Here is a 23,765-nt window from a genome sequence, read left to right on the forward strand (position 1 = left end):
AGCATCCTCTCAGCGCCTGCCTGGTCGCACTGACTTGGGTGGAGGGCGGGGTGGGCCACTGGGGGCACTGCCGCCACCGGCCCCACCCATGTTGGCTCAAGGAACACACTCTGGATGCCAAGTGCTCCGCGGACACGAGGCCTTGGAAAGAGAAGAGAGCTCTGGTCCACCGCCGCCTCGGGAAGCACCACGCGTCCTCCGTGCTGAAAAGAACCGGAGGGACGGGGCGGGACGGGACGGGATCGCATCTTCTCTCCTTTTCCCTGGCTTTTGTCTCAGCACGCCTTCCTCTCTTTCTCTAACTCCGAATCTGCTGCGCCTCCGGGCCTTGGCAATTCTTTCAAGCCGCGGTACCGAGGTGCGTCGAGGAAAGAAAAGCCGCAAGAGCCCCGCCGTGCTCAGTGCACGTCTTCCGGGACCCACGCCCCACGCCGGAGGACTTGACTCGACGCCCAGATATTACCGTGAAGGGCTCTTGGGATGGCCAAACAGGGTCCTCTGGAAGGCAGTGTCACCCCAGAAATGCCACGCTGCCCTTGCTGCTCGAACCCTGCCTCCGCCCTTCGCTAACCACGGAACGTCAGCCGCGCCGCCGACCCCTCGCTAAACCACGGCGCCACCCGCTCACCAGCCCGCCTGGAGAAGCCTTCAATTACTCTGAGCCAGGGTAGGAGGCGTCCTCCTCCCGGCAAGACTGTTTCAACAGAAGACAGGAAGGAGAAGGGAGAAACAGAGACAGAAAGAAAACACCTCCGGCTGCCGGTCACGCACCCACTCAGGCGACATGTCCCACACGGAAGAAGGGGACGTACACCTCCTGGAAGGCCCCACACTGTCAAGTTCCTTGGTTTGTCAAGAGGCAGACTTGGGGAGTGCAAGGAGCCCCACAGAGGGCTGCCCCGTGCCAAACCTCCACGCCGCCCAGCGGGCGCCCCCTCTTCATCATCCCGCAAGGGCACGTCCCCGAGTCCTTCCTGGCTTGGTGGAGGGCCACGGCGGAGAGAGCCGGGCCCAAGAGCGATCAGGAGAGGACGGGAGGAACGGCTATCACGGGCTCCACTCAGAGCACAGGAGGCAAAAAGCCCACGAGGCCTGGCTCCCCCTCAAAGGGTCTCCCCACCGCCGGCCCCCACGTCGGGCTGGGCTGGCACTGCTGCTTCTCGGGGGTGAGGTGGGGCGCCGAGTGATCACGTCACGGGCGGTTGGCTTCACGGAGGCCGGAGCCCAGACCGGGCCCTGGTGCCGGTGCAAGCGGCCCGGGCCCGATCCCTTTCCACTCTCCCCGCCCCCGCAGGACACGGACCTCAAATGCTACGTACCGATCACCTAGGGTAACCGTACACAGATGCTCGTCCATGCACCTCTTTCTTCCGGCCCCCCAGTCAGGATCCGACTCGAGAGCCTTTCCTACCGTGGCCAAGAACTCCGGCACAGTACACCAGTGTCCCCGTGCCACGATCCCACCTGGGAGTCCCTCCTTCTTGAGCCTTGCTGAACTAGCAGAATCACTGACTTTTTCCGCTGATGAAATAGACTATTTCGGACGGGGGAAGGGGAGAGCACAGAAGAGCACGCACTCACCCAGAACACCAGCGCCTGGAGATGACCGACGTCCCCGGTTTCCCTCTTCCTCCTTTCCTTCCGCTCTGCCTCCTCTGCAACGAGAGAGAACCGAACGCCCATCACTCAGTGTGGGACCACCACGGTGCCGGTGAACGGGGGGCTGGGGGGGTCCGCGTACACCCCCGCCCGCGCAACCTCGAGAGAGAGTGCCTCCGGTTCCTACTCGAGTGTACCGGCACCCCCGGGCCAACCAAAAACTTCCGAACGAGGCGCAAGCGTGAAGAATCAACTCCACGCGTCCTTCGGAAATGGCACGGATGCCAGCCGGGGCAGGGGGGTCGTTAGACAGAAGCAGTTTGTACACAAAGAAGCGCGTCCAGTGAAAACCTTGATCCCGTCATCCCCCTAAATCTCCTTCCGGCGGGAAGCACAGCCATCACACCCTGGTGTTGACAGGCGCGGAGCTTGTCTCCTCGGCTCTGCACACGTGCGACTATGGCGGGACACCCCGAGGTATCTTGGCAAGCCCGCGCGCGTCCTCCACAACTTCCCAGCAGTTCCTAGGACGCGTGGGTAAAGGGGCACCCACTCGTCTCCCCTCTGGCCGCACAAAGGTCCACCGCACGTACTTTCCGGGCATTAAGGGAACGTGCTCTGGGCCGTGGCCCACATGAGATCTACCCTGCTCCTCTCCTCTGGGTGGGCGCCGACGCCGGAGAACGTACCCTGGTCACGCTCACCCACACCCTGGTAACGACAGACTCAGTGGCCCGCGCCTCAGAGCCACTTCCGTGGGAGACAGAAGAGGAGAGGAAGGAACGAGGCGGAAGCCTAGCGTCCAAAGAGGAGGGGCACGTGAGACACCCTACGCTCCTGCCTCCGGGCACAGACAAGGGCACCCTACCCTGGGCAGCTGTCCGAAAAGAAACGGAGGGGACCTAGCAGGACACGACGTCGACTCCGCACAGACGCGCTGACGCCACGGCACGCCTATAGCGCCGTGAGAGCAGCCGAAAAGGCAGAAGACTACCTATCGCTACGTGAGCCTGCTGGGGCCGGGGAGCAGGCGACATGCACACAGCCCTCTGCGGCCCGTTGCCCCCACCTGCATTCAACCCCGGGAGCACACATACGCACGCAGAAATGACGCGTGCTTCCCTCCGCAGACGGGGACAACTTGGGAGCGGCCATCGAGCAACGGCGAGGGCTTTGGCTTTGACCGGGAGAAAGTTCTATCCACAGCGGCACCCCCGAGGCGGTTACAGGGAGAAGGTACAAGAGAAGGGACCTTTTGTACACGCCCTGTAGGCGCACGTACACGAGCTTACGCACGACGCACACGTGATACGCACGCGCGCCCACGCACACGTTCGTGTACCTGCGTGCTTACGAATGAACGAGTGGAGCAGGGAACGAGTGAATGAACCGACGAACGAGTCCGGGGGGGTTTGAGGCGAGAGTACAGACACACTCCCATGGAGAGCTCCCCAGAAGGGTCTACTGAACTGATGGCCCTCCCCAGGGTCATCTGTCTGTGCGGATGGAGGGGAGCCGCTGGGATGTACACCTGTCCCAGCAACGCCAAACCACCTCCCTGCACCCCCGACCCCGGGCACTCCGTGGCAGAGTGACCGCCTGACGCCCCTGGAGGTGAGCAGGGGCAATGTGCCCCAGCTCCCTTGGGTCCCCGTCAGTGCCTCCCGCTGCCACAGTGGCCTAGACCCTCTCGGGCCTGCTCCTGAGCCCTTAAGCCAGTTCACGTAGCGGGATGAGAACAGCAGAGAGGCAACCACGCAGGAAGACGAGGAACCCAGGTCCCTGTGCCAGCTCTGGCTCTGAATCAATGTCCTGAGAGGGCCAGGGTTCTGCCCGACACGACCCAGGTGGATGCCCGTCCCCAGGTGTGCAGACATGACAGGGTCCCGGTCGCCAGGACCTGTGGGCCAGGCAACGTGGACTCCAGACCCCTCCCAGAGGGGTGTGGAGATGGACCCACCGAGGCACGGATTCCTTGGGAGGTCTTTACCTGTGCGCTCCTACTGCCAAGGAGAAGCCCCAAAAGGAAGAGACACCGCCTCCCCCAACCCCCCAGTAGGTCCCAGCCCACTCGGAAGGCTTGGGTGGCTCTTGGGCCTCCCTGGGCCTTTTTCCCTGGGCCTTTTTTGATCCGCAAAGGGCGGAGGGAGAGGCCACGCTCGCGAAGGCGCTGGGCATTTCTGGAGCAACAGTGCCATCAAGCGGAAGCTTTTTCAGCACGGCCTCCAGCCCCTGCCTGTGCATACCGTGGGGAAGGCCCGTGACGGGGAGGAGGGCTGGCTTCGGAGCACTGGGAGGATTCCCGGGCCGAACCTGGCCGCCCGGCACGCCTCCGCGGTAGGTGTGGAAGCCACACGCGGTGGGGTTCGGGGCCGGGCTCGCCCACCGAGGAGCCCCTGGCTGCCAGGCCCGCCGCGCTCCCCACCCTCGGGGCCGTGGCCTCGGCAGCCGCCATGTTCAGGAACAGGGAGCTGAAGCTCCCACCCCAGGGCATCTGGCCCCTGGATCCTGGCCCTCCCTGCAGGAGCGAGGCCGGCCAGTGGGGTCCCTGGGGTCTCAGGGCCACCGGGGACCCAGGACCCGCTGCCGGTGCCCCGGCGGAGGCCCCGGGCCCAGCCACCGTGGACCACGGGGAAAGGGGAGGAGGTGGCCGCCCGGTCCCCTGTCGGGGGCAGCACCCTGCAGACAGCCCGGAGAACGTGTCCTCGTTAGTGCTTGCTCCCAGACGCAGACGAGGAAGAGCAATGCAGGGGCGCTGTGCACGTTCCACCCTCTCACAGTTGGATCTGGGTTTCGGTTTCTTTACTTCTTGCTCCCGCCATAGAGAGTCCCGATCCCAGGCCCCGCCGCATCCCGTGAGGCCCTTCCTGTGCCGCAGGACACAGGGTACCCAGGACCCACTGGCGATGGGACGCCAAGTGGGCCACGATCGATCGGTACGCAGAGAGGGACGGCACCGTCTGCAGCGAGGGGATCCAGGTCTGTTTTCCTCACCCGAGCTCACCTCGGGAACAGGAACTCTGCGGCCGGGGGACGCCCTATTCCTCGGCCTCCCTCCCCGTGGACGACCCGGGGGTCCTCTCGTTTGGGGAAGACTCCTGGGAGTTTTCACAAGCGGCTCCACGTTCTGCAGGTGCCGCCGTTGGCCCCGGCTAGAGGGGCACGCTGAGGGCACCTGCGGCGGGCCACCAGTCACAGCGCCTAGCTACCTCAGGACCCAGGCCCAAGGAAAGGCTCTGCCCACGTAAGATGGCCTGACAACGTGTCGGGCGACTCACAGGCGCGAAAGGAGAGGGGCGCGGGGAGGGTTTCAGCGCCCTTCCAGGAGGGGTACGTGTGGAGGGAGGGAGGGGTCCAGCCTGGAGACTTGCTCCCAGTCGGAAGCCCTCCCCCACACCGCACCCCGCCCCGGGACCGGACCCCCACACACACACCAGCCCACCACGCACCCCCGCCCCGGCAGATAAGAGCTGGGCAAAAGGGCAGGAACGGGCCACTGCACAGCTTGCTCCAGAAGCGGCCTATCGGGTCAGCCGGGGACTCGAAGGCACCGCCGCGTGCCCAGGAGTATGCACCTCGTTCCCGGCCTTGGCAGACAAGCTGGACGAGTGGTGGTCATGGGGGAGAGGGTGGTCAAGGGGGGGGGAGGCGTTCCTCTCAGTCCATCAGAGGTGAGCTTCAGGCAGCTTCTTCAGACCCCTTCCCCTTGATTCCCTGGCTGGGCTGCAGGTGCAAGCACACGGCCGAGACCCGGAGGGCCAGGCCGGAATGCAAGCCGGGGCCTTTCCTTCTCATCGCTGAACTGAGGCTCAGGGCCTCGTGGGGAGAAAGCTGAAGCCTGCTGCAAATGCACGGCCCGGGGGTCCACTCGGCGGGGCTCTGCTCAGCTCCTCTCCTCTCGTGTCCTGCCCTCTCCTCTCCGGGAGCCCCGTCCGGGAGCCCTCGGGACAGGCCAGGTCAGGCCTGGGCCACCATCCCAGAGACCGCGCGAGACGGCAGCGCAGCCACCGACTGACTGGACTCTTCGGCTCAGGTGAAGGCCTCCTCCTGCGGTGGCTCCTGCGTCCCGCGAGCGCCGTCCCCTTCTGGACTCGGACTGCCAGCTCTCGTTGGGCCTCGGGCGCCCTCGGCACTGGGTAGCCAGGCTCCACGTGTCGTCTCTGAGCTGGACAGAAGAAGGTGGATGGGCCCGCCTCGGCCGCTGCCGCCAAGGGCGGCGGAACTCCCGTTGCCCGCGGTGGTCTCTGGCTGGGCCGCACCGCGGCCCAGAGAGGCTTCCGGAGCCCTGGGCCCGCCTAGGCCGAACCTCCTCTGGCGCCGAGGGGAAGGGACACGCGGCCAAATGCCCACAGAACCGCGGCCCGGCCTCCTTCGGAGCAGCTTCCTCTAGTCCCGCCCAGACGTGGCGGCCACCAGGGTCCACCGAGACTCCACTTCCTGTAGCCCCACACGCCAGGCGGCCGGGCTGTGCGCCTTGTGCCACTGCCCGTCTCTGGAGCGTCCACGGCACCGCCGGGCCTTGGGCCACGCTTCCCGCCCCTTCCCAGGCGGAGCCCTTGACTTCCCGGGGCCACTGTCCAGTGTTCCCGACTTCGATCCTTCGATCCTTCGTCACTCCTCCCCAGGAAGGGACGGGTACAGGGTTCGCGGGATCGGCGGACCCGTTCCTCTTGATGGCACTACTGCACCACGAATGCCAACCTGCCCTGCCCCTTCCCCTCCCCCAGGCCCTCTCCCTCTGCCCTTTGCCGAGGGAAAAACGAAATGCCAACCTCTGCCCAACCTGCCAAAGGCAGGATGGCTCATCAACCCGGCCACTTCAGAGGGGCGCGCCTCAAAGTCTGACCCTCCATCCTGCGGGGCCCCGTTTCTGTGGCGTCTCTGCGCAGTGTGCTTGGCATCTGGGAATGAGTTCCTCTTGATGGCAGTATTGCACCAGAAATGCCATCCTGCCCTTCCTCACCACTAGTCCCCCATCTCGTAAACCTGTTCTTGTGCCTTTTGTGAGGGGGAAAATACACCAACCCCTGTCCAACCTGCCTCCAACATGGCGGCTCACCATTTTGGCCAAATTTGTGTAGCACTTCCACATGTGGATGAGCAGAGCCTCATCCCTCTTTGGTCCTCTTAGCCCGCCTTCTGGCCAGAAAAGGAAAGGATCCTCATCCAGGTAGCTAGCAGTGGATCTGAACCTATTCCCTATCCGTTCCTGTGTCTTTAGCACTGGAGTAGGGCAAGAGACCTCAGCAGGTGCACCACACGTGGTCCTAGCCCCTGCTTACTAGTGCTAGCTGAGGTACAGTCTAGAGTCACAGAGAGGCCAGCCTGATGGTTTTACACACAGGTCAGTCTAGAGGAGGCAGATTCCATATCAGAGACACCAAAGTAACCAGTGTTGGTGGAGGGTCACTCTGTTTACCACTGTTTAACACAATGCCAGGAATTAAATATAAATTGCTCTAGAACAGTGTATAAAAAGCCCTATCTTCAGGTAATGCCAAGTCTAGCATTTCCTTTTTAAAAACATTTTATGGCTTCCACCACCCACCCATCCAATCGCTAATGTAGGGTCTCTGCGTCATAAAAGAACAAATAATATCAGTGGAAGAAGTCTTTCCAGAAGAAAATCATCAGTATTTGGTAACCTTTTGTTTCAATAGAGAAGATGTTTATCCCTTTTACTAGGCAATGCAAAGGAAGGGTAATGCAAATATATTACGGTTGTTTTGTTTTGACCCTTTTAATAATGTCTGGGTCTTAATCTCCAGAGTTTCTTAAGCCCATCTTGTTATGTATTGGGAAGGATGTCTCTACCCTTTCATTATATATTTACTGAGATATTCATCCTCTTCTGGAATCACCAGATCAAAGTCTGTTTTCAATACTTCTCGTCCATAATAATCAACTGAGCCCCTAATTCCTTGTTTCCAATTGATTTCAAGTTCCTCCTGTTTGGAAAGACACCTGGGACCTCAAGCAGACAGGCCTCTTTATATGTCCAGGTGTTAACTTTGGTGAAAAGGGCACAGTTAGGGCTTCCCTGGTGGCGCAGTGGTTGGGAGTCCGCCTGCCGATGCAGGGGACGTGGGTTCGTGCCCTGGTCCGGGAGGATCCCACGTGCCGCGGAGCGGCTGGGCCCGTGGGCCATGGCCGCTGAGCCTGCGCGTCTGGAGCCTGTGCTCCGCAACGGGAGAGGCCACAGCAGTGAGAGGCCCGCGTACCGCAAAAAAAAAAAAAAAAAAAAAAGGCCACAGTTATATCACCTTGCTCACAGCCTTGGGTAGGGAGTTTGTGTGGGTCAGGGCCTAGTCACTGGCTTAATAAACAGGAGGATCTCAGCATCCTTTCCACTTAACATTAACTTGCAAAATGTTTAGAAATCTTAGAAGTGTGTAAAAAAAGGGAAATCAAGGGTTTCGGTATCCCTATAACGAGGTGTTTTAAAAAATTAGTGATACTTGACTCTGCAACAGTGCGCGTAAGAGGGAAAACATTTCAGAGACGTTGATTTTTAACTTCTTTTCCCCCGACTTTACCCACCCAGTGCTCAAAAATCCAACACTCGGAGGGTTACGTTTCACAAAGTTCTAACCTTTCGAAGGGTTGATTAGAATATGGAAAATATACCATTCACTGAAACCGAGAAAATTAACAAAAGTCCTGACAATCAAGTGCTTTACGAATGTTTTTTATAAGCCAATTCCATAAATAAATATCCAGTTAGAAACAAAGTTTACAGGATTTTAAATTATCAATGATGAAAGATTATATGCTTAGGGTAATGTTAATACACACATGAAAATCTACAGGAGGAAAAGTTAAAAATTCCCGTAGGACAGACAAGTAGACTTAAACAAGATGAAAGATGTACTACATTCTCGGATAAACAGACTTAGACTCAAGAACATAACAATTCTTCATCAGTTAATCAAGCAATCCATTCTAATCCCAAAGAAAATCCAAAAGGCTTTTGAACACTTTGTTATTTTCCACTGTTAATAAGGGAAAACAAACAGGCAGAGATATCCAAGAGCGTTATGACAATGAATAGCCATGTTGTGAGAGAACTAGTCATACCACATGTGAAAATATATAGAACACAAAGTTCAAGAACAGACCTGAAGACATACAAGAATTTAGTATACACTGAGGCAGCCTCCCAAATCAATGAGTATAGACAGCCTTGGGACAAAGTGATACCCATCTAGAATAGGCTCATAGTTCCACACCTCTCACAATAAACCACGATGAACTGTACAGGGATCCAAGAATTAAAGGTACAATGCACAGAAGCACACAACTACTAGAAGAAATAACAGGCAAGATTCCTTTATAGCTCGGGAGCAGGAAAAGCCTTTTGTACGTCTGACCCAAAAATCCATTAAAAAAAAAAAGAGGATAAATGTGAACACCTAAAATTTACCATGCTAACGGAAAAAGCATAATCGAAGTTAGAAAAGCATTGATAAACGGGAAAAAATATTTAATTCACATCAGTAGTCTTCCTAACATAGAGAGCAAGCTTCTAGATATCGTTTAAGAGTAACAACCAAGAGAAAGACATTACTAGTTCACAGAAAAAGAGCCACAAAAGGCCCTTAAATATACAAAAAGATTCCCCAGCCGCACATATAAAGGGAAATACAAACAAAAACTACTACACTACTGTATAATTTCATACAAAGTATGAGTTCCCAACCAAGACCTGCCCTTTCAGAGGGGCCTGTATTACCTGCCATTTCCTCACCTCTCGAGTCTGACTTGTCTCAAATCCCCTTTACCCATGAAATGGTTATAATCGCACTGTAAACAAAGTACAGTCCTTTATATGAAAATCCCTGACCCTTTAATTTCGATTGCCCTCTCATGCCATCAAATCTCTACGGAAGTTCTTCGAATTTTTAAATTTTGGTAATAAGGCCAACCTGCTGTAACAAGAAACAAGCATTTGCACGAACCCGCACCCTTAACGGTGTCATAAAAAAAACCTGCGGTTTTTTTCCTTTTGGAGTTTTTTGTCCACATACAGCTTGCTCACCTTATTCATATTTTGTATTATTACCATGAACTTTGATAACCTGAAATTATTTCTTTAAAAAGCTTCATTGCTTCTTTCATTAATAAAAGGACTCCTGTTATTGCACAGAACTGTAAATAAATAAAAACATAAAGCACCAGTATTCCTATCACTTGCAGAGAGACCCTGAAAATTTGGGGGTTTATTCTTCCACGTGGTTAAATGCACACGTGAAAATGGAGCTAGAAGTTTTTTAGGTCAAAAATTCATGAAAGGAAATGTTACTTCTCTAGGGATACATTCCGGGGAGCCCAGTCCCTGTCGGCAGCGCACTCAATCCCACCCAACCAAGCCGACCCTCCTGCGGCCGCGTAAATGGGCAGGGAAGGGAGAAGGAGTTGGCGGCCCCGCACTCTCCTCCTGCCCGCCCCGCCCTCTGGCCACAGAGAACCGCTTCCCGAAGGGCTCTACTTGGACGCTCTCCCTACTGGCGCCAGGGCACAGAACTCAGGCGGCGGTACAATCCCGGCGCCCACGCTCAGCCAGCCTCGCCTAAACTCCAGACCCCGGCCGGGCCCACGCGGCGCCCCCTCGGCCCGTCCCCGCCTCCCCGCGAGCCGGCCAGGATGCAGCCACCATTGGCCGACGTCGCACGCCAGGCATAGGCTGCCCAGACGCTAGAGGACGGGGAGGGTCCCCGGGATCAGAAAGGCTGCCGGACGGTGCCCAGCCCCCGGCCCCGCGTCGCCCCGCGTCAGGGAAAGGAAACGAAGGAGGCTGAGGGGACCCACCTGGCTGAGGCCACGCTCCAGCGGGAAAAACGCGGTCAGCTCTGAACTTCGCGCGGGGGCCGGCGGGACTCGACTGCGCCCCACGCCCTCTCCTGCCGTAAAGCGGCGCCTGCGTGGCCCCGCGTAGACGACCCCCGCCCCCTGTCGTCCGCGTCTCCTAGGAGAAGCCCGAGTGGTGGGGCGCGGCGGGAGGGGAGGGGGAGAGGAGGGGTGGGAATCCGGGTTCCTCGGTGTTGGCCCCGCCCAGGGGAGGGGTGGGACATCCTCAATTGGTCCCAGGTGGCGAGAGGTGGGAGAGGTGAGCTTGGGAAAGTCTGAGAGGAAACCTCAGGCGTTTTGCTCCCTGCTCGGGAGAACCAACTTGTCCCCCTTGTAGGGTCCCTGCCGCCAACGATGTATGCGAAGGAACAGTAAAACGGAAATTTTACCGTTCAACAGTCGCAAAACTATTTAGAGGAAAGAAGTTTAAGTACACTTGCAAACGACGTGACGAGTTTGTATCCTTCATATGCTTGAGGTTATTAATACTTGAATTGCTCCCTCCTCAGGTGAGGGGCAGAGTCCCAAGAGCAGGCACGCCCTGCGCCCCGTCACCTCCCGCTCTTTGCCAAGGACCTGCTAGGGAGCCAGCGCCTCTGAAGCGGTTTTCCGGGGCTGCTGCAGGTGGTGTCCACACCGCCTAGGTGGGTGGGGATGTGCTGGGTCCGAAGTAGTCGCAGCGACTCGCAGGCTTCTCCTGCCTGGCGGGTGCCTTGACTTATTTTTTCCTGTTGAGAAAAGGAGCACGCTCCTCTAGAGAAATAGCGTTCACATCAAGGAGGCACACGTAGCATAGAGAGGAAGAGGAAGATGACAGGTGATGCCGCCACTCAGAGATGAGGGGTGTTAAATTGGGGCTTGTATCCACCCAGTACCTTGTTCCCTGCAGAGGGGTGCAGCGGAGGAGAGAGAGCACGGGAGAGAGATTCAAAGAAAGATCTTTAGAAACAATTGTCTCTAGGATCGTGGGTAACCGGCAGCTTTTTGGTGACTAAAACAGTCGAGGCTGTGAAGATGTTTTTGTTAACTCTTTATTTCCATTGACAAATGTAATTCTTGCTTGGTTATTTCTTAAGAAAAAACATCTCCAGAAATACAGAAGTTTTTCAAGGGAGAACTGAAGTCACCCCTGCCCAGATCTACTCCCCAGTGTAACCACCCTTCCAAGAAACACTTAAAAGAAATCCATGGGCTCTGCAACGACCCTAGGGCAGCACAACTGGCCTGCTGACTGCCCCTAACTCCTCAGGATTTCCTGCCTCCACTCTGCTCCCCCACCGAGGACCTGCACGGGCCCAGGCCCCCCAAGACAACCTGCTGTCCGGCTAGTACCAGCCTTGGCTCAGGCTCTGACTCACAGCCCTTCTTCTCACCCATTCCCTGCTGTTTGGGCAGAGCTGGTGGGAATTTCCGGGGCAGAAGGGAGGAGGACAGTGAGGACCCTGAGGTGCCTAGTTCTGGCCAGGCAGCTGCCTTTTTGCATTTCAGGTCAACACAGGGAATCTCACAAAGCGCAGCTGCCTTCAACTCCTAGGGAGTGAGGGGAGGGCTTCATGCTCTGCCGCAACTTGCCCTCCTTCTTGAGGGTGGAAACGGAAGAGAGCTTCCACCTCCTCCCCACGCGGAATTACCTGACCAGTCCCTGGGCTCTGGATCTCAGCTGGCCCTCTGGATTCCTCTGTCAGTTTCTTCTCCTTCACTCTGGGGAGCAGTGGCTGTTTCTCCATGCAGAGATGCAAGTCAAAGTCTTTTTTCTGTCTCCATTCCCTGGATGAACACAGATGCAATAACTACTCATTGTGCCAGGAAATCGAGGTCCAAAGAGGCTACGTGGCTTTGCCATTGTGAACCGGGAGTGGTTCACACACACAAGGGGCGGAGGGAGGGGGGGTGGGGATGGGGGGGGTCTTATGCTGCAAATCCATTGCTCTCTCCATGCAAATGGCCACTGAGGGCAAGAGAAGATGTCCAGCGTCATTAGTCATTAGGGAAATCAACATCAATATAACAAGAGATACCACTTCACGTCTACCAGGGCAGCTGTAATTTTAAAAATGGAAAATAAGAAGTGTAATAAGGATGTGCGGAACTGAACCCCTGATACACTGGCTGGTGGGAATGTAAAATGGTGCGGACACTGTGTAAAGCAGTTCGGCACTTCCACCAAAAGTTAAACATAGAGTGACCACATGATCAGCAAGTCCACTCTATCCAGAAAATGGTCAATGTTATGTATTGTAAGAAAGGAAAACGTATTTTTTCATCCTTCCTAGGGTCCCTGTCTAGGTCTGAAAATGAAACTGATAAAAACAGATTAACAGAAGAAAGGTGTACAAATTTATAAGTTTTATGTGACATGGGATCCTTCATGAGCAAATGGTTAGACTTGTGTATCTTATGCTAGGTGTGATGAAGAGTGTACAGTCATGGAGGAATATGATAGATTAAGGAAAATAAGGTAATTGTAGTAAATGGGGAGTCATTTAGCAAGGCCTGTTTGTTTGGATTCTTCTTGGCGTCCCTCCTAATTCGGAGATAAAGAGGCTCCTTTCCTAATTCTTGTATGGACTAGTCAAATTTGAAGAAGATAAAAACAGCAGTTGGAATTTTTTAAATGATAAGGATCATTAAATGTTCGATTAAAACAGTTTTTTGGGGTTTTTTTGTGGTATGCGGGCCTCTCACTGCTGTGGCCTCTCCCGTTGCGGAGCACAGGCTCCGGACATGCAGGCTCAGCGGCCATGGCTCACGGGCCCAGCCGCTCCGCGGCATGTGGGATCCTCCCGGACCGGGGCACGAGCCCGTGTCCCCTGCATCGGCAGGCGGACTCTCAACCACTACACCACCAGGGAAGCCCAAAACAGTTTTAATTTAACCTCATATCCTCTTCTTTCTCTTTTGCAAAACCTTTTAAGTACTGTTTCAATTATACACTACTTTATACTTCTGGACCCAAAGCATAACCTCCGAAATTTCTTTTTCCTAATAAAATAAACTCACTGTGTAATCTGCTGTTCCTTCCTCTTCAGCCTTAATACATATTGAAGAAAAACACTAGCCATATTATATTAGAGTGACAAATGAAATGAAGTTAGATTAGATATGATTAGAAGCAATCAACCTCAATACATCCGCACTGGGTTCCTTCAACTTTCAGTTCCTTACAGTGAGTAGCTCCTTGGAGATGTGTGAGATGGCTATCTAGTTCTACGTTCTGTGGCCTCTAAAGTCAGCCTTCTTGATAGCAACAAACACCAAGTCCCCCCCTCTCTGCTTAGAGTGAGCTCATTCAGCTTCTTCGGATTGTCTACTTCACATTTTAAAAAGGATATTGCTAACTCATGTAGATTTGGTGAAAGTTGAGGTTGTCTTTTAATGTTAATGTCTTACACAAATGCTTTTGAGCAATTGCCAGCCTTTTTTTTTTTAATTAAGTAATTTATTAATTTATTTTTGGCTGCGTTGGGTCTTCGTGGCTGTGCGAGGGCTTTTTTAGTTGGGGTGAGCGGGGGCTACTCTTCATTGCCGTGCGCGGACCTCATTGCGGTGGCCTCTCTCGTCGCGGAGCACCGGCTCTAGAGTGCAGGCTCAGTAGTTGTGGCACACGGGCCTAGCTGCTCTGCAGCATGTGGGATCTTCCTGAACCAGGGATCGAACCCGTGTCCCCTGCATTGGCAGGCGGATTCCTAACCACTGCGCCACCAGGGAAGCCCCATTGCCAGCTTTGTAAATACCTAGATTGTCTTTTGCTTGTTTCATGAAAGCACAGCTACAGTTATACTAGGTGCTACCCAAAGTTTCATGCCTTTTCTTTTTACTATACTAAAGATTCATAGGATGTATTTCTTTCCTGTTGGTAGAAGGGAGAAGGATTGAAGCAGAAGCTCAAAACTCTAGTTTTCATCTGTCTGACAAGAAACTAAAGTGCTTTCATATTTCTTCAAAACTGTGTTTTCATGGAGATTAAATTATCCCTTTTCCTCTATCACTCCAGCATCACAGAGCAACACAGAGGTTACTTAAGGGTTTCTGAAGACATGCCTTTGCTTTTTCTGTCACTAGAATAGATTCTAACAACTTGAGCATCACATGTTTGCATGAAGCTTTCATTTATATTGGTGAAAAAAATGCATGCTTTGTGATTAATAGACCTTTATATATCCAATGTTCTTATTTTAAGTAGCACATTCAACACTCACTTTGAGAATCTTAGAATCCACTTAGTTTTAGGCACTTTGACCAGTCACACAGGACTGGAGCAAATTGTGACAATCTATCTGCGAAAATTTTCTGTAAGGATATATTTTGGGGAAAGGAGCACTGAAAAATAATAACAAAGTCATTGTAGTGTTTGTTTGATGCTTTATTCTCTTCACCAACATTTAGAATGAAACCATGTATGTTCTCCCAATGACTATTTGTATTCCTCTCTTGTTCTGTCATTTAAAGAAGCAATATAAAGCAAAAAAAAAAAAAAAAAAAGAGGGGCTTCCCTGGTGGCGCAGTGGTTGAGAATCTGCCTGCTAATGCAGGGGGCACGGGTTCGAGCCCTGGTCTGGGAAGATCCCACATGCCGCAGAGCAACTAGGCCCGTGAGCCACAACTACTGAGCCTGCGCATCTGGAGCCTGTGCTCCGCAACAAGAGAGGCCACGACAGTGAGAGGCCCGCGCACCGCGATGAAGAGTGGCCCCCGCTTGCCACAACTAGAGAAAGCCCTCGCACAAAAACGAAGACCCAACACAGCCAAAAATAAAAATAAATAAATTAAAAGAAGGCTCAACATTAAACAGAAAAAAAAAGAAAAGAAGTTAGTTATAGAATGATAAGCAGTAAGATCTTATCTCAGCAATGCTACTACCTGGCTGTGGCTTTAAGTAAGTCACATCCTTGCATTTTAGCTTCTTCATCGTTAAAAGTGGAGGTTAAGGAGTAGTGGACTTCTACGAAGGCTCTTCCCACTCACATATTTCAGACCTGTGTGATTCCGATTCTATGTGTGGTTGATTTTAAATTACAAGCAGAAAGATTGTGTGCCTCTCTGCAAAGGTAGCAATGGAACATTTACATTAGGAAGTTGTGGACAGTGTGCTTGTGTAGGCACTATGCTGAAAAAGCCCACGAGGAGAAGCTAATTTCAGGAGGGGAGATGGGAATGTGGATTCAGAGAAATCATGACACGGAGAGTAGTGAAGTTGAACAAGCTGACTTCTCAGTGAACTAGGAAATCAGATCACTGATTGATCATGAAAGCTCTGGGGAGGGTTTGACATTTAATGAAACTAGAGAAGATTTGGATCAGCCACTTGTGGCACATTTTCCAGGGATTCGGGTATGAATGGATAAAACAATTATTAAGGAGTATTTCAGGTTTGACCCCGTACTGCTCACCCACTCTTTCTTCAGACTTGGATCTGAATGCCTTTTATAATTTCTGAAGTTCAAACATACTCTAAGAATGAACATTTACTAACAGTTAATGTAATTTTTATTGTTCCACATGATCTATCACTCTTAGAAATAGAAGTAGCATTATTGGGATATGCCTCCAGCTTTCTAAAATGACTTGAGGTGACCTTGCAGCAAAGGTGAAATAAGATGTCTTTCCTTAGCTGAACTTAAGAAGTGTTCATACTAAGTATGCAGGCTTGTTTGGACTTGCTTAGAGGCTTGAATGAGATAGGCGTTTTGGTAGGGCACTGCAGAAGAATGTCCACCATTCAGCTGATGTCTCTGGCTTAACACTGGATTTTAACCTCTCACATTCCATCTCATAACATTTTAGACAAGTGTTTTGATTTGCCATCTCAAGGAGAATGCCGTTACGGCAAATATCATTCTACTGTCTGATTTCGTGGTGCACATCTTTTAGGAAGCTAGAAAATTAAGAATGAAAAAGAATGATTATAATTTGTGTTAATGTGCATCGATTTGAATGTTCTAGAAGTGTGATCTCTTTTCAAGGTTAAATATATTTAAGAAGTCGAACTGACAGCTTATCCTTAGCCTTCATTTTCCAATTGATTAAACTTAAATACATGGTATATAACATGAAAAAACAGCATAAATTATTAAGATCTAATCTTCATCAGTAAACAATAAAAATGTCCATGATACTTGAAGAAAAACGTGGCCCACCCATTTTAAAATGTTTTATAATTTTTCTTTTCCAGCGCTGAAAATGGTGTTGTTTGCCTTGGGTTGAGGGCATATTTCTTCATTTCTACCACTACCACCACCAGCACTAGCCCCGTCCCCACACAGTGGTTTTAAATTTTCATGAAAATAATCATGAGTGAAAGGCTGGGAATTAAAGAAGCAAAGAATGTTCCATTTACTTTATACGTACTATTGTTTAATGCTTTCAGGAAATTATATGTTATCAAGTGTGTGTTTATGGTGATGATCGTTGCAGATAAATGAAGAATTCAGAGCCTGAACCTAAGCTCAAAATAAGATGCCAAAAAAGGAAGAAAAGATCAAAGAGCTTGGAACGGAATTCCAGCAAGCTGAACCCAAGTAATGAAACTAGATATATATTCTATCATGTCAAGATGTGATAGAAAATTACCTTTTAAATGGAAGGAAAACATGACCAGTAACAGACTTTCTTGTATATCAACATTTTAGTTTAAATAACTTTACAAATCTGATTTCCTAATACAGATCATTTCCATGTGTGGAAAGACTCAAGCATTAGTTTTTTTTAATTTGCCTAAATATTTTGTGACAATGTATTATACAAGCAAAACTGTTTTTGAGAGGAAATTTTCATTTTAATTTGAAAACTTGCGTCCCCTTTTGTATTACTTTCAGTTCTCCATAGAAAAAGAACCAATAGGATTTATGTATATATGTATATATATATATATATATATATATATATATATATATATGAATTGGCTCACATGATTATGGTGGCAGGCAAGTCCCAAGATCTGCAGGGTGAGTTGGCAAGCTGGGGACACAGGAGAGCCTTCGGTGTAGTTCTAGTCTGAATCCAAAGTCCTGAGAACCATGAAAGCCAATGGTTTATAGTTGGAAGGCCAGCACTCTTGAGACCTAGGAAGAGCCAATGTTTCAGTTTGAGTCCTAATGCATGAAAAAAGATGATGTTCTGGTTTAAAGGCAGTTAGACAGGAAGAATTCTGTCTTATTAGTTGGAGGATCAGTAATTTTGTTGTAATCAGGCCTTAAACTGATTGGATTAGACCCACCCACATTAGGGAGGGCAATCTGCTCTACTCAGTCTCCCACTTCAAATTGTAATCTCATTCATCCAATAACACCCTCACAGAAACACCCAGGATAATGTTTGATGAAACATCTGGGCACCCTGTTGCTCAGTCATGTAGACACATAAAATTAACCATCAGAACTACATTTCCTTTCATGAAGAAAATCCTCAATTACTTTAATGATCCCAAAAGCTTTTGTAGACTTCCATAATCTTGACTACCATCATTTGAAAACCTATCAACTTTACATTCCCACCTACATTCTCTTTGAGGAAAGCTTTCATGTATACTTAAAATCTTTATTAAGTAGTCTACACTTTACAACTGATTAAGTACTCTCCTCAAGACGGCTTATGTTTGAAGAGAATATTCAGAATGTGATGATTGCATTTTAAAAAAAATTGTATTTATTTATTTATTTTTGGCTACGTTGGGTCTTTGTTTCTGTGCGTGGGCTTTCTCTAGTTGCGGCGAGTGTGGGCCACTCTCCATCGCAGTGCGCGGGCCTCTCTAGTTGTGGAGCACAAGCTCCAGACGCGCAGGCTCAGTAGTTGTGGCTCATGGGCCTAGTTGCTCCGTGGCATGTGAGATCTTCCCAGACCAGGGCTCGAACCCGTGTCCCCTGCATTGGCAGGCAGATTCTCAACCACTGCGCCACCAGGGAAGCCTATGATTGCATCTTAACATAGTGGATCCTCAGTAGGTGTTTGTTGCTTGAATTGGTCTGTTTCTACCATTCTACTGAAAGGTTATGTAAAAACTCAACAGTGAACTCCAAATGACCCAATCTGCTGGCCTTTTCCTGGCCTAACTCTGCTTTACTGTATCTGTAATATTTGTTAATTTTTCGGTAAAGCTTTCATTTTTTCCTCCGTCTTCCTACTTCAGTTTTCACATCTCTAAGAAGTCAGCTACTCTCCCTTTTTTTCACTTCCCAAATTAGGGCATTCACCTAGGTTCTTTCCTTAGCTCATGACAAATGACATACATTCATGAGCAGGTAGTCTGCTATAGTAGAAAGGGAACTGAATTAGGTATGTGAAGAACTGCATTCAAATCCTAATCATGTTTTACACTAAATTTGTGACATTTGACCAGTCACAAACTTTTGGAGTCTCAGTTTTGTCGTCTATAAACAGTAAAATGAAACTACTTGCCTTACCTACATTACTGGGTTATACTGAGGATTAAAAAGGATAATAGGGAATTCCCTGGTGGTCCAGTGGTTAAGACTCAGTGCTTTCACTGCCATGGGCCTGGGGTTTGATCCCTGGTCAGGGAACTAAGATCCCCCAAACTGTGCAGCATGACCAAAAAGAAAAAAAGGATAATAGATGTAAAAACTTTGATAACATATATTGCTATGCAAGGGATATTACTTATGTTATTAGAAGACAGCTAGATTATTGGCACTGTGAGACAGATACTTTGTGTAAAGCTAATTAGCCCTCAAAGGGATCAAACCATGACCTTCTATTAATTATCCATATTTGAACCAACTAGTCTAACAGGTCCAGGCCAGATAGAGTATTTCTTTGCATATGTTTATTATGAAATCTAATTTTTCAATTTTGGAATAGTATTTCACAAAGTTTTGATGAGGATGCCAACTCTCCTAGCATTAGAGTACTAGCAGAAGTAGTCATTGTGTAGAGTTTAACATGTTAATCCAACATCTGTACAACTCTTTTGCATGTACTGTAAAGTCCTTGAATATTGATAAATTAATAAGTAGTGTAAAATCTCTGCATATTTTATTGCAAGCATTTGAACATTGGATTATTTATATTAGAGGAGTATGGGCCCTCAGGTTACCTATAAATTTCAGGACATCTTTTGCCACATCCACAGACAGATGGAGGGCCATCCCCACCACCATCTCTAGTGCTACTTCTATCCGCAGGATTTGCTCCTCCTCCTCCAATTCCTTTGGTAAACCATCACCATCATCATCATTGTTCAAGAACCTCTTCCTCCATCACTACCTTTGTTTGGGGACCTCTTGCTTCAACTTAAGGAATGAAGTATAAATAAATGCATAAACCTGAACTCTATGGATTGATTCTTGAACCCTATGACATGATTCTCCATGAAGAGAATCAAATGTTCAAAGGTAAAACATTGACTAGGGTTTATGGCATCCTCTAGCCATTGGTGATTAATGTGCAAAATACCTGCATACCTGTCTATAGGAAAGAATAAAACTGCTGACTCATTTGCTTTCTTTTCTGAACTCACCATCTTATATTCCTTTTTCAGTATAGTATTTCAATAATTGGAAACTACATAGGGAATATGAAATTCATGTAGAAGGCAAAGAAGAAACAATAAAATTGTACAAGGATAATTGTACTACTTTCCTGAGGCTGCCATAACAAATTACTACAAACTGGGTATCTTAAAACAACAAAAACTTATCTCTCACAGTTCTGGAATACAGAAGTCCAAAGTCAAGTGTTGCACGATCCACATTCCCTCTGGAAGCTCTAGGGACAATCTCTTTCTTGCTTCTTCCAGCTTCTGATGGCTGTTGGCATTCCTTGGGTTGTGGCACCATCTCTCTCTGTTCTACTTTCACATTGCCTTATCCGCCTTGTGTCTGTAAACTCCCTCTACCTCTCTTTAATAAGGGGATTGCATTTAGGGCTCACCCAGATAATCCAGAATAAGTGCCTCTTCTCAAGATCCTTAACTTAATCACATCTTTTGCCATATAAGGTAATCACAGATTCTGGGGATTAGGATGTGGACCTATCTTTTGCGGGGGTCACCATTCATCCCACTACAGTAATATAGAAAACGCAACCTTAAATGAAAAGCAATTTTGATTCCATTATCATATTTAAGTACTATAATGTAAGTGCTTTTCAAAAATTATTGACCCTTGTCATCTTAGTTATTTTTGTTCTTAAGATAATGCTGTTTACTATTGAGATTTAAATTTTTATAGTGTAGAATAGGTGACAACATTCTGTGGTGACAATAACCTAATTATTTTGTATATGGTATAGTAAAGTGCCTTTTTCGTGAGTATTGTTTTGCTTAATCATCATCAAACAATGTATTTTTTAAAAAGCTTACCACAGGAAGTGACCAAGATGGTGGAGTAGGAAGACCCTTAGCACACCTTCTCCCATGGGCACATCAAAATTACAACTATATACAGAGCAACTATTGATGAGAAAGACCAGAATACTAGTAGAAAATATCTTTTACAACTAAAGTTATAAAGAAGGAACCACACTGAGATGGGTAGGAGGAGCAGAGATGTGATATAGTCATGACCTGTACCCCTGAGTGGGTGACCCACAAGTGGGAGGATAATTACAATTGCAGAGGTTCTACCCAAGGAGCAAGAGGCGTGAGCCCAACATTGGGCTCTCCAGCCCAGGTGTCCTGTACCAGGAAGATGAGCCCCAAGAACATTTGGCTTTTTTCTTTTTTTTCAACATATTTTTATTTTTTATTTATTTTTGTTTTGTTTTACATCTTTATTGGAGTATAATTGCTTTACAATGGTGTGTTAATTTCTGCTTTATAACAAAGTGAATCAGTTATACATATACATATGTTCCCACATCTCTTCCCTCTTGCGTCTCGCTCCCTCCCACCCTCCCTATCCCACCCCTCCAGGCGGTCACAAAGCACTGAGATGATCTCACTGTGCTATGCGGCTCCTTCCCACTAGCTATCTACCTTACGTTTGGTAGTGTATATATGTCCATGCCTCTCTCTTGCTTTGTCACAGCTTACCCTTCCCCCTCCCCATATCCTCAAGTCCATTCTCTAGTAGGTCTGTGTCTTTATTCCTGTTTTACCCCTAGGTTCTTCATGACATTTTTTTCCTTAAATTCCATATATATATGTTAGCATATGGTATTTGACTTTCTCTTTCTGAATTACTTCACTCTGTATGACAGACTCTAGGTCCATCCACCTCATTACAAATAGCTCAATTTCGTTTCTTTTTATGGCTGAGTAATATTCCATTGTATATATGTGCCACATCTTCTTTATCCATTCATCCGGTGATGGACACTTAGGTTGTTTCCATCTCCGGGCTATTGTAAATAGAGCTGCAATGAACATTTTGGTACATGACTCTTTTTGAATTATGGTTTTCTCAGGGTATATGCCCAGTAGTGGGATTGCTGGGTCATATGGTAGTTCTATTTGTAGTTTTTTAAGGAAACTCCATACTGTTCTCCACAGTGGCTGTATCAATTTACATTCCCACCAACAGTGCAAGAGGGTTCCCTTTTCTCCACACCCTCTCCAGCATTTATTGTTTCTAGATCTTTTGATGATGGCCATTCTGACTGGTGTGAGGTGATATCTCATTGTAGTTTTGATTTGCATTTCTCTAATGATTAATGATGTTGAGCATTCCTTCATGTGTTTGTTGGCAGTCTGTCTCTCTTCTTTGGAGAAATGTCTATTTAGGTCTTTTGCCCATTTTTGGATTCGGTTGTTTGTTTCTTTAATATTGAGCTGCATGAGCTGCTTGTAAATTTTGGAGATTAATCCTTTGTCAGTTGCTTCATTTGCAAATATTTTCTCCCATTCTGAGGGTTGTCTTTTCATCTTGTTTATGGTTTCCTTTGCTGTGCAAAAGCTTTTAAGTTTCATTAGGTCCCATTTGTTTATTTATTTGTGGTACACGGGCCTCTCACTGTTGTGGCCTCTCCTGTTGCAGAGCGCAAGCTCTGGACGCACAGGCCCAGTGGCCATGGCTCACAGGCGCAGCCGCTCCACGGCTGGTGGGATCTTCCCGGACCAGGGCACGAACCTGTGTCCCCTGCATTGGCAGGCCGACTCTCAACCCCTGCGCCACCAGGGAAGCCCTATTTTTGTTTTTATTTCCATTTCTCTAGGAGGTGGGTCTTTCCTCCATTTTATATTCTTGCCTCCTTTATCAAAGATAAGGTGACCGTATGTGCATGGGTTTATCTCTGGGTTTTCTATCCTGTTCCATTTATCTATATTTCTGTTTTTGTGCAAGTACCATACTGTCTTGATTACTGTAGCTTTGTAGTATAGTCTGAAGTCAGGGAGCCTGATTCCTCCAGCTCCGTTTTTCTTTCTCAAGAAAGAAAAAATTGCTTTGGCTATTTGGGGTCTCTTGTGTTTCCATACAAATTGCGAAATTTTTTGTTCTAGTTCTGTGAAAAATGCCATTGGTAATTTGATAGGGATTGCATTGAATCTGTAGATTGCTTTGGGTGTTATAGTCATTTTCACAATGTTGATTCTTCCAATCCAAGAACATGGTATATCTCTCCATCTGTTTGCATCATCTTTAATTACTTTCATCAGTGTCTTATAATTTTCTGCATACAGGTCTTTTTTCTCCTTAGGTAGGTTTATTCCTAGGTATTTTATTCTTTTTGTTGCAATGGTAAATGGGAGTGTTTCCTTAATTTCTCTTTCAGATTTTTCATCATTAGTGTATAGGAATGCAAGAGATTTCTGTGCATTAATTTTGTATCCAGAAGCAGTAATTTGAAAGGAGCCTAGGTCAGACCCACCTGCTGATCTTGAAAAGCCTCCCAGAGAGGCAGGAGGCAACTGGAGCTCACCCTGGGGACATAGAACCTGGCAGCAGCCATTTTTGGGAGCTTGTTCTACCGCATGGACACTGGTGCTGGCAAGCATCATTTTGGAATCCTCCCTCTAGCTTATTAGTGTTGGCACCCAGCCCCACCCACCCTCTTGAAGACAGCAATACTGGGACAGCTCAGGCCAAGCAAGTAGCTGGGTATGGACACAGCCTCATGTACCAGCAGGCCAGTCACCTTAAGACCCCTTGAGCCCACATCCACCCCTGAAGCCAGAGACCCCAGGACCCAGCTCTGCCCACCAGAGAGGAGTATACTGCTGCCTGGCCCTAGCCCTGGGATCAGCCTCACTCATCAGTTGGGCATGCACGAGCCCCAGGACCACCTGTTTCCCCAGCTCCGCCCACCCGCAGCCTGACACCAATGTTGAGGACCCCAGGGCCTGCAGCCAGAGACCCTGGGACCTGGATCTACCCACCAGCAGGCCAACACTAGATTCGGAACCCCTGGCCCTGCAGCCACCC

General features: G+C 49.2%; 1 long non-coding RNA gene across 13 annotated transcripts in view; it reads right to left on the bottom strand.

The window, feature by feature from the left end:
• LOC117198173 (uncharacterized) overlaps window positions 1-10,585 on the bottom strand; it is a 109,835-nt gene extending 99,250 nt beyond the window's left edge. For 11 of the 13 annotated variants that reach the window (XR_007474710.1, XR_007474711.1, XR_007474712.1 and 8 more), the window contains exon 1: window positions 10,408-10,584. This is a non-coding gene — a long non-coding RNA (uncharacterized LOC117198173). Of the gene's footprint in view, window positions 1-1,581; window positions 1,656-10,407 lie in introns of all 13 variants that reach the window. The other 2 variants (XR_007474721.1, XR_007474722.1) reach the window with 2 other exon arrangements.
• Window positions 10,586-23,765: the final 13,180 nt, after the last annotated feature.

This window comes from Orcinus orca, chromosome X (assembly GCF_937001465.1).
Source record: "Orcinus orca chromosome X, mOrcOrc1.1, whole genome shotgun sequence".
In the NCBI taxonomy this organism is placed as follows: Eukaryota; Metazoa; Chordata; class Mammalia; order Artiodactyla; family Delphinidae; genus Orcinus; species Orcinus orca.